The 16,960-nt window shown below is 45.5% G+C and overlaps 1 protein-coding gene across 9 annotated transcripts in view; it reads right to left on the reverse strand.

Annotated features, from left to right (window-relative positions):
* Positions 1-16,960, reverse strand: part of HMGB1 (high mobility group box 1) — a 125,901-nt gene that overhangs the window by 18,746 nt on the left and 90,195 nt on the right. Inside the window, exon 2 of one of the 9 annotated variants that reach the window (XM_084981146.1) lies at positions 4,551-4,865. The exons of the other annotated variants lie outside the window; for them this stretch is intronic. The gene's annotated coding sequence lies outside the window, so the exon portion shown is untranslated. The remainder of the gene's footprint in view (positions 1-4,550; positions 4,866-16,960) is intronic. 9 annotated transcript variants of the gene reach the window in all.

Below are 16,960 nucleotides of genomic sequence, written 5' to 3' on the forward strand. Positions count from 1 at the left end.
CTCTGCCCCCGCCCTCCTCTCGCAACAATGGTTCCTGCTGCACAAACATAGCACTTAAAGCACCTAGTTCCTGGGATTTAGACTTGCCAAGTGGCTTTGGGGAACAAGTTTTTCTCAAGCCTAGGCATCAAAAGGCACTTATTTCAACACTTCAGGGAAAAATAGTAACTAAGGAAATCAATAATCTCATCCCAAGCAGAAGAATGGATTTTTGTGAGGCTATCTCTTACGGTTTCCTGCCTATCTTTTAAAAGAAGCGTAACATTAGTCTCTTGAATCCTGTTCCTCCTAAAGAAATGTAAACTTTCTGCAGGGAGAGACTATATCCTGGCCCAAGTGTTACATGGTACCAAGGTGTCCTCAAAAGCTGTATGTTTATTAAAGATAATTACAAGACTCAAAGAACATCTTGACGTGGCAATGCATTCTTCAATAGCTAACAGCAAACCTCCTGTCTTTTTCAAAGGGATTTTTTGTTCTTTGAAGGAGCAAAAGAACACAAATGAGATTAGAGGAGGAACTGCTGGAGCCACAGAAGAAAAGGATGCCAAGGAGGGGAAAGGGGAGCCGACGAAAGCAGAAGCCAGCGTCAGAGTGTTCCACTGACAGGTTCCCTGATGATCCAACATCTAAGAAAGGTGGCCTGAGGCGGGGAGTGAGCCCTAAACGCAAGGGCTAGATACTATCTAAAGCCAGAGAGGGTAGTAAGAAAGAATTTACATGCGTATCTCCAAAAAGCAGGAAGATCTGAAGAGGACTCGAATTTTTCTAAAGGGAGATGCCAATCGCATCCTGGCCTAGAACTCTAAGATTCAAGGACAAAGACAGGTGGAGCCAAGTCAGCCTGCGGAGGAAAGAAAGTCACCTCTTACTCGTAAGCCTGCTGTCCCAGCTCAGTTCACACCTTCTTAGCCCTCAATGCGCTCCTGAAGACACACAGGATGGTCATGGGCTATGGGTTGACACCTGTAGTCGAAAGAGCTCTTGGGGCAAAACCTCCACTTGGCAAAGGCCCCGCGTTTACTTCGATCCCTCGCTCTTCCTCTCTTCTCTTCTTTTCCTTTCTCTCTGTTGTCCCGAAGAAATGAAAAAACAAACAACAAAATCCGCCCAGACCACCCATTTGTTAGCAAGTCAGTAAAGAAAAAAACAGTGCAGAGCTTCTCCCATGAGGGCGAGAAGGCAGTGCTGTTCCGGTGGGGGGGTGCGAGGGGTGGGGGTTGAGGGAGGGGCAGACACGACTGTTCAGTGGGCATTTACATCTGCTCCCACCCTAACTGCTTCACCTCCTTATAATTCTCGAAGCAAGTCCTCGCTGTATCTTATAGAAGAGGAAAGTAAGGTTGCCTTGGCTGCCCCAGCTAGTCTCTCTCGCGCCAAAGCCCAACCCAACACGTGACGTCCTGCACGAATGTCTCCTTATGCGCTCTGCTTTGGCACTAAAACTCAACCATCTAAAAAAAAAAATACATATCAAAGGTAGCAAAAACTGTGCACTGCCTGCTTCTAGGGTCTGGCGGGAAGTGAGAAAACGGGTGCTCTTTCCCAGTCATTAGGGCGAAATCCCAATAGAGCAGGTGACAGGGCCCCAGCACTCCTGACCCAAGGGTGAGTGGGCCAAGGAGCCGCAGAAGACCCACTTCATTCTTAGACAAGCCCCTCATCTCTCCGATTCCTCCAGGACTTAGAGACAGCACTGCGTTTGGTGGCCATGAGTCAGGACTTCCTCCACCTTGGCACTCTCGGTGAAAACCTTCTCCTGTCTTCTCTCGCTCACAAGTCTGGCCCAGAAACTTGAATTTCATCATCTATTCCTCCCTCTCCCCAACTCTTGACGATCCACAGACCATCGAGTCCTGTGGCTCTCTCTACCTCTCTCTCCATCGAGTCCTGTGGCTCTACCTCTCTCTCATGCCTCTGATCTCCCCATGTCCCTCTTTTTGAAGGCCACCTTCTTGGGGGACGCTACAGTTTCCTGCTCAGCTGACTGCAATGGTTCCTGACCACCTAACGTTTCTGGGCCTTCGAAACCTCCAAGTGACTTTTCTAAAGTAAACACGGTAATATGAGCATGGATAGTCCTCGACTTCAAAAACCCCTCTGACTGCTCCTTGCCTTCATGAGAACATTCAAAAGGTTTAGCAGAGCATCACTCTTGAGCCACTGGGCGGCCCGAGACCATATGCTTCCTCGGGCCCTGATGGTTCCTTCAATGAGGATAATCCGCCACTTGCCCACCTCCCGCCTGCCTCTCCGCTTAGACATCTCCGCTCGGAGAAGCCTCCCCTGACCGCGCGGCTCGGAGCCCACTCCTCCCCTGGCATCTTCCCTCCGGCCGGCAACTTCCCAGGCGTATAGCCTTCTGGTCTGAAAATCCCTCAAGGGCAGGGTGAGCTTTATTTATCATTTTTCTTGGCATCTAGCCTAGTGCCTGGTCTATAGGAGCCACTCGATTCATAAGTAAATGCTTAAATGTGATAAAGTGGGGGAATAATGAAGCGATGTGCGTCTAACCGTGACTGTGCCACCAACTACTGTCTAACCCCTACTAAAATCCACAGTAAAACAAAATGCTGGAGTTCCCGTCGTGGCGCAGTGGTTAGCGAATCCGACTAGGAACCATGAGGTTGCGGGTTCGGTCCCTGGCCTTGCTCAGTGGGTTAATGATCCGGCGTTGCCGTGACCTGTGTGTAGGTTGCAGACGCGGCTCGGATCCCGTGTTGCTGTGGCTCTGGCCTAGGCCAGCGGCTACAGCTCCGATTCAACCCCTAGTCTGGGAACCTCCATATGCCACAGGCGCGGCCCAAGAAATAGCAACAACAACAACAAAAGACAAAAAAAAAAAAAAAAAAAAAAAAAACACAAAATGCTAACGGTAAGATTATTAGCTATAAATAAATGAGTACAAAGGTAAAACTATTGGGTCTAAATAAATTAGGAATAAAATAAAATATACTACGTGGACTATTACATAGCAGAGTAACTATAGCTAACATTTTATAATAACTATAAATGTAGCATAATATGTAAAAAATTTGAAACACACACAGACTCAATGCTAAGTTTTCCCATCTCTCAGGTAGAATATGCACCTTGTTCCTTGCTCAGCATCCTCAGGAGGATAAGAGTTTATTTATTTTTTCAATATTTAAAAAAATGACATGGAAGTGGAAATTCGTGCTACAACCTTCAATTCTGCAGGTGACTCTTCTTCCAGGTGATAAAGCTCCAAAGGGATAAACAGCCAAAAGGTCTTGCAAAACTTTATGCATGTGCAAAAAATAAGAGATAATATATTCATGTGGCAAAGAGTAAACTATTGGTGGGGGGGAGGTTTCAAAGGTGTTAATAAGCTGATGGATTCTGAACTTCTGTTTATAACACAGAAAAGGCATCTGGGGAGTGACTGTGGGCAGCCCCCCAAAGACCCAGACCTGATGTGCTGCTGCCGTCACCCAGCCAGCAGACTGTGGGGTCGGCAGAAAACGCCTGCCCTGACCACACACTGCTTCAGGGCTGAGGTCTCTTTAGGAATGGGTCACAGACATCATTAAGAGCATTTTGAGACGTTCTTGGAAAGCGTATAAAAGTAGATTTATAAAGAGAAAAAAAAAGACAGTAGATCTGCAGTCAGTAAAGCTGAAGTGTAAAAACGGAGTAAAATGAGCTGAATTCAATCATGAAAGCACAGATCCGGCAAACCTACAAGATTAGAAATAGTGGTATTCCTGACAGTTTAACTAAGTAACGTAGGGATGAGTGTGGGGAAAAAAACTATCGTACAACAGCATTTTAAATGCTGTTTTCTATTTACTATACTACTAACTAAGCAGTAGTTTAAAAAATATGCATGGAGTTTTAGAACATGCTTACAATCAAATCCAGCTCTCAGGGTATTTTGGGTTTTTTTGTTTGTTTGTTTGTTTTGTTTTGTTTTGTTTTTTGCTTTTTAGGGCCACACCTGTGGCATATGGAGGTTCCCAGGCTAGAGGCTGAATCAGAGTTGTAGCCTCTGGCCTATGCCACAGCCACAGCAATGCTGGATCTGAGCTTCGTCTGCAACCTACACCACAGCTCAGGGCAATGCCAGATCCTTAACCCACTGAGCGAGGTCAGGGATCGAACCTGAAATCTCAAGGTTCCTAGTTGGGTTCGTTGACCACTGAGCCATGACGGGAACTCCCCTGAGGGTTTTCAATGAAAGCCCAGAGAAGGTAAATGCACAAGGTCATATATCACCTCTTGACAGAGTCACAGACTGAACCCAGGTCCTCTGGCCTGGAGCCCAATGAACGCTCTTTCCTTTAGATTATGTAATACGAAACCACTGCAAATGATGATTGAGGCCAAAATAGAGAGGTTCCAGACAAGGCCGGATAAATGATGCCCTGTTAAGGAAAACCAGAATGTCATTCGGAGTAAGCCTCAACGTCTGAGTCTGACTTGATAGCAACAGTGTTTTCTCACGAAACAGTCCTTTACGCCGCCGTCTCGGAGGCCGGGGACTGGGCTGGTGGGTCTGCTGAGCTAAACCCATCTGAGTTTCTCACCTGGCACGCGAGCGATGTGTGCTGTTTGCAGGGGCCGTGCCCGGCTGGTTCGCTCTGCCGCATTCCCTTCTAGGTTGGATGTCCAGGCCAACGCCATCCACTCTAGGAATGTTGAGGTCAGTGGAATCTTCCCGGCACTTGCAGGGTGGGGAGGGCAGACAGCTGCCAGTGGAAGTGGCCTGGAGGAGGGGAGCGCCGTTGCCCCCAGAAAAGCCGGCTGTGGCCTCTGCCGGGAGCCTGGTGGTCAGGAAGCTTTGTGCCCAGGAAGACGGGAGTGGGAAATATCTGAAGTATTCCGGTCCTCCGCGCCTGGCACTGCAGCAGCAGGAGAAAGAAAAGCAGGGGAACCTGTTGGACGAGACCTTCAAGGCCCTCGCTCTCTGGCTGGCAGCCGCCCCGGCTAGAAGGGGCCTGGAGCTTCTTCCTTCTGAGCAGAGGAGACGGCGAGACCTGAGCGGGATGGGTGCTCGTTTGCCAGGAGGTGTAGGGAAGTGTCCTGGGCCGGCTGGCGGGTACAGATGCGCAGACAAGAGCATCGTGGGAAGAAAAGGAAGCTGCTGGATCAGACAGATACAGACTTCGGCAGAGGTGTACGCCTGAGGGATCAGATCCCAAAAGCTTGTCCCCAGAGGGGAAAAAACCCAAACATGTCACCTTTTTATTCGTGCATATCTTCCTCCCTCTGGGTCATTTTATTTTTTGCCTTTTTTTGGGGGGAGGGGGGATCATTTATTTTAATGAAAAGATGGTTCTAATGGGAGAAAAAAGGATACGAGGAATATAATAGTGAGAGATCTGAGCCTGGAACTGAAGGACAGGTAAAGGCAGGTGAGTGAGGGCCATGTGGGCCCCTGTTCCGGGGAGAGCTCTTGGTAGCCTGTCCTCGAGGATAACTCACACCTGGCAGAGTGAGGCAGTGGCTGTTTTCAACTATGTAGAACATCCGTCCATAATAACCTCCACCTGGCAGAGGCCAGTGGCACCAGGCCCAAGTTCTGCACCCAGTGAGTTTTGGGTTTTATGTTATATTATTTGGTTGTGCCTGAGGCACGTGGGAGTTCCCGGGCCAATCCCACACCAGGGCAGTGGCAATGCCTGATCCGTAACTGTTAGGCCCTGAGTTTTGCATTTTACTATTTTGCCTCTGAGTCTTCACCTGCAGGGAATGGGATTAAACATTTAGCAAAGAGGGAGTTCCCATAGTGGCTCAGTGGTTGACGAATCCGACTAGGAACCATGAGGTTGCAGCCTCGCTCAGTGGTTTAAGGATCCCGAGTTGCTGTGAGCTGTGGTGTAGGTCGCAGATGCAGCTCGGATCCTGAGTTGCTGTGGCTCTGGCCTAGGCCGGTGGCTACAGCTCCGATTAGACCCCTAGCCTGGGAACCTCCATGTGCCATGGGTGAGGCCCTAGAAAAGATAAAACAAACAAACAAACAAATAAACAAAAAACCATTTAGCAAAGAGCAGCCCGCAGGAGATGGCTCTGTTGGACACACGTCTGGAGGTGATGACCACGTGGGAAGCTCTTTTATAGTTTTCTCAAGGAGGGGCCGGAACTCATTTGCATTTAGGCAGAAATTTGCAGAAAAAGTAAGTATCTGAATTGAATTCTGACTTGGTGATTTCTACCAACCTATATATAAACTTCATGTAACTTAATATCGAAGACATAAAGTATTCCTCTTTTCACTGTAAGAAAGAAGCTAAATGACTCTTCTCTTACCATTTCCCCCCTTTTTCTTTCCAAAAGCTACCATGTCTATTTTATTTTATGGCCTAAAAAACATCACATCACATTTGGTATTCCACAAAGGGGAAATGGAAAAAATTATTAAAAAGTGAAGAAAAACAGCACACTTGCTTAGAAAATAAATCGTATGAACCCTTAAGAATGGGAAAATACCAGCTACTATGGCAGAGAGAAGACATTTTTTGCCAAATTTAGAACCCACTTGAAAATCACGGGTTCTAAGTTTAGAACTGCACTAAAAAACTTGAGCTCACATTGCATTTGGCATTGGTTAAAAAAAAAATTCTAAGATACTAATTAAAGGGAAAAAAATTTATTCTCCTAGTACTTCTAGAAGCTGAGAATTATTTTCAAACAAATTCATTATTGGCTCAATGGACTGGCCTGCACTTAGAAATCTTTTTTGCTAATTAAAATTTCCTTACAAAATAATGATTTAAAATCAAGGGGAAGACACTTTGTCAAAATCTTTAATGAGTTATGAAATTGTTGTGTAACCTTTGGACCCAAGCAAATATACCAGATGGTCGTACAAGCTTTATGTTTATATATTACATGGTGTCCAAAATGGAAGTAATTATATTTACTGCTGGTAAACTTTAAATAATAAAAACGCAATAAATTTAGAAACTATCACCCTAAACACTTACCAGCACTATTTTTCTTTTCTTTTCTTTTTTTTTTGGGCCGAACCTGCGGCATATGGAGGTTCCCAGGCTAGGGGTCTAATTGGAGCAGTTGCAGCCGGCCTACACCACAGACACAGCAATGCCAGATCCGAGCCATGTTTGTAACCTACACCACGACTCACGGCAATGCCAGATCTTTAACCCACTGAGCGAGGCCAGGGATCGAACCCACGGCATCATGGTTCCTAGTCAGATTCATTTCTGCTGCGCCACGACAGGAACTCCAATGAAATTGGGGTTTTTTTTTTTTTGTCTTTTTAGGGCCACACCCTAGGCATATAGAGGTTCCCGGGCCCTGTCTGTGACCTACACCACAGCTCACGGCATTGCTGATCGAGGCCAAGGATTGAACCCGCATCCTCATGATGCTAGTAGGGTTCTTTAACCACTGAGCCATGATGGGAACTCCTAGTTTTATTTTCTACTTTAGATGCTAAGCTAGTTATTGTAACATCTTTCATTAAGAAATGGATCAGAATTGCTGCTATGGAGAGAACTATACAAACTTTCAGAACCAAAAGGTCCAAAGTAGTAAAGCAAGAACCGGTAGTGAATAGACAGTGTTCGAAATGCACACATTGGCTTAACATGAGTTCAGACAGCTAACAACTTTTGCAATTATAGAAAACTTAACGACATTTTAGGCCATCTTCCACAAACCTAACACACACACACATGCACACAACTATAGATACAGATACACAGATAATAGCCCAAGAAGAGAACCTGAATTCAAATAATTATATGAAAGGTTAAACATAAACCTTCAGTGCAAATATTCACCACAGCAGGCATTCAAAAACGCAAATATTGGGAAATTTTGTTTCCCTTCTGTTCATTTCCATGGAAATACATTTGTGAGTGGCTTTAGGAAGCAGGCTTCGCAACTGGTGTATGTGACACTCCTGCTTCACAAGGATCATTAACTCAACAGTTCGAAACCCTGTAACTTTAATTTCCAGGCATTTTCAAAAACCCTTGTGCAAAGACATAAGATTAATTCTTGAGACGACTGACTATTTTTCTTACCAAGAAGGTGCAAGTTGTACTGCTGCAAAGAGGGTCAAAATTTTAAGCTGTAAAAGCAACCAAAAACAAAACCCCCACAAACCACTGCATAAGTAAGTAAAAAAGGATTTGTCCAGAATTTTTTTTTTCTTTCTTCTTAGCGCCGCACCTGTGGCATATGGACGTTCCAGGCTAGGGGTCGAATCAGAGCTGCAGCTGCCGGCCTACACCACAGAAATGCCAGATCAGAGCCGAATCTTCGACCTACACTGCAGCTCACAGCAACGTTAGATCATTAACCCATGGAGCGAGGCCAGGGATCAAACCCACATCCTCAAGGATACTAGTCCGGTTCTTAACCTGCTGAGACACACTGGGAACGCCTAGAATATATTTTTTAATTTACTAGTTATTACATAAGCGATGGTGAACAGACACTGCGTAGTTCTAATCGAATGCATAGCTCTCATTAGGATACAGGAGAGCAGTGATCATTTCTAAGCTGTGTGCCCAAGTCAGAAAATGAACTTAGATCCCCTGGGTCTGCTGAGGTTCATGCTTCTGAATCCATGTTCTTCATCCTATCTTTCTATACTTTTATTTATTTTATTTTTTGCCCCCCTTTTTTTTTCTTTTTATGGCTGCACCTGCAGTGTATGGAAGTTCCCAGGCTAGGGTTCGAATCAGAGCTGCAGCTGCCAGCCTACACCACAGCCACAGCAATGCCAGATCTGAGCCGTGTCTGTGACTTACACCACAGCTCACAGCATCGCTGGATCCTGAACCCACTGAGCAAGGCCAGGGATTGAACCTGTGTCCTCCTGGATACTAGTTGGATCCTTAACCCGCTGAACCACAAGGGGAATTTCCCTGTTTTTGCTTTTTTTGCCCTCACCTGTGGCGTTTGGAAGTTCTCGGGCCAGGGAATGGAACCTGTACCACAGCAGTGACAATAGCAGATCCTTAACCGGCTGAGCCACCAGGGAACTCCCTTCTATACGTTAAGATGAGCCTCTGAAATTGCATTGCAGAGTCTCTTCTACTATTACATCTTCAAAGTTCCCTTCATATTTCTTATAATTCTAAATCTTTTAGACCTTCTTTCCTCAGGTAAATGGAGGGAAAGAAGAGGGAACCTTTGTGGTAACAAAACGGACTTCCTGAGCCTCTCCGAGGCGGGAGGAACACTTCTTAGATGGTGGCTGAATCCATTTCTGTGAAGCATTTGCTTTTCTTGGACTCTAGAGAGAGAAGGGCCCACGCACCTACACCAGCGCCAGGCAAACGCGGTCAGTGATCCTGGTGCCCTGGAAGACGACTATGTGGCATGAATAGGAAGAAGGGAGAGCCGAGCAGTCTGCCCAAGTCCAGATTCCTGATTGTCTTTGCAGAGACAGTTCCCAGGTCTTTAAGCTGTCTTCCAGGCATTTTCAGTCCTTTACCCTGTAAATTTTTCCACAGAAATAATACACGAATAAGTTTAGCAAACAATTAGGACGACTGGATACTTGGTGCCATCGTGCATTTGACCGAGTCAAAACCCAAGTTTCTGTATTTTCCTTTGCCTCATAATTGTAGGTCTTGGCTCTAATTCTAGCCCGTAAGAAATACGTATTTCAATCAGGAATTTAAAAGAAACGATGAGGGAGCTCCTACTGTCATGGAGCAGGTTAAGGATCTGGCATTGTGGCAGCCGTGGCGTAAGTCACAGCTGTAGCTTAGATTCAGTCCTTGATCCAGGAACTTCCATGTGTGTGGGTGCAGCCAAAAAAAAAAAAAAAAGCCAGCAAACATGATGGTGGTGGGTAGGCTTTCCTGAAGAGAGATGCTTTCCTCCATGGGTGGGCAAAGATATGCTGCTGATATTCAATAAAAAAATAACAACAACCCCCCCCAAAAAAAACTAGTTGCAATCTCCTACTTCAAACGTCTCATTAGATATCTCCACGTGGAACAGAATAGAGACTCCAGAAATAGACCCACGCATATAGATGGTCACCTGACTTTCAACAAGAGCAGTGAGACAAGTCAAGGGTGGAAAGGAAAATCTTTTCAACAAATTCTGCTGGAACAACTACAAAGCCAGTTGGGGAAAAGAATGAACACACAAAAAATAACACAAAATGGATAGATAGACCTAAATGCAAAACCCAAAGTTAGGAAACACTTAGAGTTAGGCAGAAGAGAAAATCTATTCAACAGTGAAGGAAGCAAAAGTATCTTAAGTCACAAAAACAAACTTTCACATGAGAGAAAACTGATAAACTGAACCTTATCAAAACTTTAAAAATTGCTCTTAGGAAGATATTGTTAAGAAAATGGAAAGAGGAGTTCCCGTCGTGGCGCAGTGGTTAACGAATCCGACTAGGAACCATGAGGTTGCGGGTTCGGTCCCTGCCCTCGCTCAGTGGGTTAACGATCCGGCGTTGCCGTGAGCTGTGGTGTAGGTTGCAGACGCGGCTCGGATCCAGCGTTGCTGTGGCTCTGGCGTAGGCCGGTAGCTACAGCTCCGATTCAACCCCTAGCCTGGGAACCTCCATATGCCGCTTGAGCGGCCCAAGAAATAGCAACAACAACAACAAAAAGACAAAAGACAAAAAAAAAAAAAAAAGAAAGAAAATGGAAAGAAAAGGCATAGAATGGGAAAATATTTATAATACATAAATTTGAGAAATGCCTGGTATCCAGAATATTAAAAAAAAAAAAAATTTCCTGCTGTTGATGCAATGGGATCAGTGGCATCTTAGGAGTGCTGGGACAAAGGTTCGATTCCTGGCTGGCCCAGCACAAGGAGTTAAAGATCTGGCGTAGGTCACAATTGAGCCTTGGGAACTCCATGTATCACTGGGCAGCAAAAAAATTCATTAACTGCCATTTCTTGGGCCGCTCCTGCAGCATATAGAGGTTCCCAGGCTAGCGGTCGAATCGGAGCTGTAACCACCAGCCTATGCCAGAGCCACAGCAACTCGGGATCTGAGCCGTGTATGCAACCTACACCACAGCTCACGGCAACGCTGGATCCTTAACCCACTGAGCGAGGGCAGGGACCGAACCCGCAACCTCATGGTTCCTAGTCGGATTCGTTAACCACTGAGCCACAACGGGAACTCCTAAATGGGCAAAGATTTAAACTGATACTTCACATGAGAAATTACATGAGTGTCTGTTAAACACATGAAAATGTGATCAACATCATTAGTCACCAGGAAAGTGAAAATTAAAACCATGGTGAGTTACCACTACCTACCAATCAGAATGGCTAATGTTAAAAAGTTGACAATACCAAGTGCTGGTGAAGATATATGAACAACTGCTGGCAAGAATGTAAACTAGGACAACCACTTTGGAAAAGTTGTTCCTTAAAAGTTAAACATACACCTACCATTTCACCTTGTCATTCTACTCCTAGTATTTACCCAAGAGAAATGAAAACAGGTGTCTACACAAAGACTTTACTGGATTGCTCATGGTGTTTATTTGCTATAGCCCCAAACTAGAAACAAAGCAAATTAGTCGTCTAACAACTACTGAAGGGACTAAACAAGTTGTGGAATATCCATACAGCAGAGCATCGGTTAGTAATAAAAAGAATAACTATTACTCATGCACACAACAACATGGATGGTTTTCAAAACCATTACGCTGAGTGAAATAAGTCAGATACAGAAAAACTATATACTGTACAATTCCATTTATATACAACTCTAGAACATGAGAACAAATCTGTCAGTGGCAGGAAGCAGATCAGTCCTTGTCTGGCAGGGATGGGATGATGGAAAAATTCAGTATCTTGGTTGTGATGAATTCACGGGTACGCGCATCTATCCACACTTTTTCAAGTGTACACTTTGAACAGGTGCAATGTATTGTATACAACTCAGAGCTGTTTAAAAATCTTCACCTGGGAGGTCCTGTCGTGGCGCAGGGGAAACGAATCCGACTGGGAACCATGAGGTTGTGGGTTCGATCCCTGGCCTCTCTTGGTGGGTTAAGGATCCAGCATTGCTGTGGCTGTGGCATTGGCCTGTGGCTACAGCTCCGATTCGACCCCTAGCCTGGGAACCTCCATATGCCGTGGGTGCGCCCCTAGAAAAGACAAAAAAGAGGCAAAAAATAAATACGTAAATAAATAAAATACAAATCTCCACCTGAACGTTCTTCGTTCTTTAGGCCACTCAAACTTCACTTTTCTCAAATTGAGCTCATAATCTTTTCCTCCCAAGCCTGTTTCTCTCTTTGGTTACTGTCCTCTTTCTTGGCTGCTGGCCTCATCATCTACCCGGTTAGCTAAGTTAGACGGTTTGGCAACGAGCTTCACTCCTTCTTCATACCTTTAAACTTTGTTCAATTTATCTCTCTCCCTTTTAAAAAAATTCACAAGGGTATTTTCTCAGTTGTGGTAAAACACACATGGCCTAAAACGGATCATTTTAACCATTTTAAGTGCACAGTTCAACAGCATTAAGTACATTCACACGGCTGTGCAACCATCACCACCATCCATCTCCCAAACCTTCTCATCTTTTGAAACTGAAACTCTGTGCCCATTAAACATGAATTCCTCATTCCTCTCCTCCCCCAGCCCCTAGCAACCACCCTTCTGCTTTCTGTCTCTATGACTTTGACAACTCTAGGTACCTCATGGGAGTGGAAGCATGCAGTATTTGTCCTTTGGTGACTGCTTTATTTCACTTAGCATAACGTCTTACCGTCCACCCATGTTGTAGCATGTGTCAAAATGTGCTTCCTTTGCAAGGCTGAATAACAGGCTACTGCCTGTATAAACCACATGCTGTTGATCCATACATCCATCAATGGACGGCTGGGTCACTTTGGACTCTGAAGGCCCACTGCTACTGAAATAATGCTGTGGGTTATCTCAGTGGTCTACTAACTGGCCGTCCTTGCCTGCTTCCTTCATGTACCTTCTAAGCTGCTGCCAGCGTGGTTTTTCTAAAGCAATGATCCTGTCCCTCTACTGCTCAAAGACCTTCGTGTACAATTTCGAACTAAAATGAGGTCTTATGGCTAATGCTATGCTGTAGCGTGCCTATTTCCCATTTCACTTTTGAACACCTCTGATTAGTTGAAGTTTCTTTTTTTTATTTTTGTCTTTTTGCCTTTTCTAGGGCCGTTGCCGCAGCACATGGAGGTTCCCAGGCTAGGGGTCGAATCGGTGCTGTAGTCACCAGCCTACACCAGAGACACAGTAACTCGGGATCCGAGCCACGTCTGCGACCCACACCACAGCTCATGGCAATGCCGGATTCTTAACCCACTTAGCAAGGCCAGGGATCGAACCCACAACCTCATGGTTCCTAATTGGATTCGTTAACCACTGTGCCACGACGGGAACTCTTTTTTTTTTTTTTTAGGTCCGCACCAGAGGCATATGGAAGTTCCCAGCCTGGGGGGTCGACCCAGAGCTGCAGCTGCCAGCCTATGCCACAGCCACGGCAATGAGGGATCCTTATCCTGATGAGCAAGGCCAGGGATTGAACCCTCGTCCTCATGGATGCTAGTCGGGTTCATTACTGCTGAGCCATGACAGGAACCCCGAAGGCTCTTTATTTTAATCAACTATATATTCCCTGGTCACTTCTTTTCATTGTTCCTAGTTCTGCTCTTTAGAATGACACTGAATAATACTTCGCTCTTCTACACGACACAGAACCCTTCAAATATCTGCAGGTAGTCACTGGGTCTTCCTTTTCCAGGCCTTCAGTCATTCCTCAGGTAACTTGGTGGCCCCAGTGCTTCTCACCCTGTGATCCCAGCTGGTCAATGTCCCTCTTAAACTGGAACACCCAGGACAGATACAGTCCTCTAGACGGAAGGTGAGATTAGCAGCTCTTTTATTCTGCTGCTCTCCTACTGTAACGCTGTCTTTTTAGCTCCAAAGCTGATGTATATTAACTTGTAGTAAATTTAAACATTCAATTCAAAGTAAATTTGAATGACACCATTAAGCACCTGGAGAAGGGGCAGCCAAAGGAAGGAAGAGGGTTATAGTTGAAAACAGGAGAGAATTTTGTCCTCGGCAACTCTGCCATTTATTACAAGTTTACTGCTCTTGATCGCAAATGCAGGCCACCTCCACACCCACTCGCCCCTTCAAACCTCCTATCAGTTACCTACCAAACTCTAGTCCTGAAGAAGTAATCGCTTCTTCAACAACCTGTCTAGAAGCACAATCTGACACACACGGGCCATCAGTTCGATCCCTGATAGCTACCAGGCACTTGTGGCAAGTGATTAGAAGCAAGAAATGTTGGCAATTGCCATAGAACACACATATCCAGGACATGCATTTAAGTAAAAGTTCCTGGCAGTTGAGATGCTGAGCACCAAATAAAAGCCTTAACAAAAGATGTGCAGGGAAATGGACCAAAAGAAACCAGGCTCCGGTCTTGCCTTTTTCTATGTAGATTCTTTTTTTTTCTTTTTTTTTTTTCTTTTTTTGTCTTTTTGCCATTTCTTGGGCCGCTCCCACGGCATATGGAGGTTCCCAGGCTAGGGGTCGAATCGGAGCTGTAGCCGCGGGCCTACACCAGAGCCACAGCAACACGGGATCTGAGCTGCGTCTGCAACCTACACCACAGCTCACGGCAACGCCGGATCCTTAACCCACTGAGCAAAGCCAGGGATCGAACCCTCAACCTCATGGTTCCTAGTCCGATTCGTTAACCACTGAGCCATGACGGGAACTTCCTTTTTCTATGTAGATTCTTTATCAAAGAAATGTTGCATCTGTGTTGTTGGCTTTTCAGAAGTAAAGTACAATATGTTCAATGGGAGAGGAGCGTTGCCTGCTTTTCCAGGCAGTTTCCTTGACACTTCAAGTCATTTAAGAGGAAAGACAGGGGTTCCCCTTGTGGCGTAGAGGAAATGAATCCACCTAGTATCCATGAGGATGCAGGTTCCATCTCTGGCCTTGCTCAGTGGGTTGGGGGATCCGGTGTTGCCGTGGCTGTGGCGAAGGCCGGCAGCTACAGCTCCGACTGGATCTCTAGCCTGGGAACCTTCATATGCTGCGGGTGCAGCCCTAAAAAAAAAAAAAAAAGAAGAAGAAGAAAGACAGTTGAATACGTTTGGGTACTTTTTTCTTTAAGAGTCAACTTCAGGAGTTCCCATCGTGGCGCAGCGGAAACGAATCCAACTAGGAACCATGAGGTTGTGGGTTCGATCCCTGGCCTTGCTCAGGGGGTTAAGCAACAGCTCCGATTAGACCCCTAGCCTGAAAACCTCCATATGCCACGGGTGTGGCCCTAAAAGGTCAAAAGACCAAAAAAAACAGAGTCAACTTCAGGCTGATGGTTATTTAATACTTCTCCGTACAGATATCCTTCCATCAGATCAAAGACCACCCCCCACCCTCCTAACACACACACACACACACACACACACACACACACACACACAACCACCAACACTGCTATCATTCCAAGAGCTTCGGCTTAGAAATTTAGAACTAATGTTCCTCCGCGAAGGAAAACCATCTTTTTTCTCTTCAAACCTAAACAGGGACCTTAACAGACCTCTGTAATCTCTTTCCAAAATTATCCACTAGATCTCGTCATTGGCTCTTTCCTTTTCTCCTTTAAATACAACCAGGACCCTCCAAGGTGGAAAACTTAAGCGTTCAATACCAGGGCACCAACCCATCTCTTCATTCACTCACAGCTGAACACCTCAAGTGATGGTTCAACGTTTATTCCTTCCGTGGATTCACCACTTACTCCACTTTCATTAACCTGCAAAAGTATATCCTCCTAAGGTCAATAAGAACTTTGGATCAGACAATGTCAATAGTCGTCGTCATCGTCGTCTTTTTTTTTTTTTTTTTTTTTGTCTTTTTAGGGCCACACCTGCGGCATATGGCGGTTCCCATGCTAGAGGTCCAATTGGAGCTGCAGTTGCCGGCGGGCACCACAGCCACAGCAACCCTGGTATCTGAGCCATGTCTGTGACCTACGCCACAGCTCATGGCAATGCCAGAACCTTAACCCAGTGAGTAAGGCCAAGGATCGAACCAGAGTCCTCATGGATACTAGCCGGGTTTTAAGTGCTGAACCACAACAGTCTTCTTTTGGAATTTATCTTCTCATTTACTTTTCCTTAGCTTGTTGAGATCCAGCAGGAGCGGGAGAGACTTGACAGCAGTAATACCTGTTGGGGGGCTGGGGGTTGCTGGGTTTGGTTTCTTCTGAAAGACAATTGGCATTTCCTCTACCCTCTTAGGAGAGTGCGATCCAGGGAAGTTTCTTAGTGCAGGAAGTCAGCAAATTCTTTGCCCTGAAAAACGGGGTCAGAAATCACCCCAACCCCTTCCCTTTCCCACCGATTACAACTGAATTCTAAGTGTGCTTAGGTCCGAGGGGCCCTTTGAGTCTCTGATCTCCACACTGGGTGGCTCTTCACCAGAAATTCTCCATCATCCATTTTCAAGAGTCGCAGCTCTCTCTCGTCCTTAATTCTTACTTCGTACCTTCTCCATTTCTTTCCTCGTGCTTTGAACTGAGTTTCTCTCTGTATTGTCTTTCATGCAGCCTTGTGGTCTATCCCACTGATCATTCATTTTCATGAGCATCCCCCAAACCACACTCCAAAACCACAATTCCCCTCTCCTGTTCTCACAGAAGCACTACGTTGAGAAATAAGCCTTAATTAATTGTGGATTCCCTCTTCTTCAAAAGGAATAGTTGCTAGTCTTAAGGCCAAGACGGAATCTTAAGAAGTCAATCCTTTAGTTCCAGCACCTTTAAATAATTACATAAGGACTTTATCTGAAGAACTCATAACTCTGCCCCAAGCCACTGGGGTTTTTGGTGAATGTGAAGGTGCAGTCCACCTGCCAATCACCCTGGAGTCACTTGAGGACCTAAACCTGGAGAAGCAAGCATGCTATTCTTATATAGGACGCTGATAGCTTAAAGAGCCACAGGTTAAACGTGAAAGTCGCC

This window comes from Sus scrofa, chromosome 11 (assembly GCF_054392235.1).
Source record: "Sus scrofa isolate SSC_HxYL_T2T_F1_AM1 chromosome 11, Sscrofa_HxYL_maternal_Yorkshire_Landrace_v2.0, whole genome shotgun sequence".
Classification (NCBI taxonomy): Eukaryota; Metazoa; Chordata; class Mammalia; order Artiodactyla; family Suidae; genus Sus; species Sus scrofa.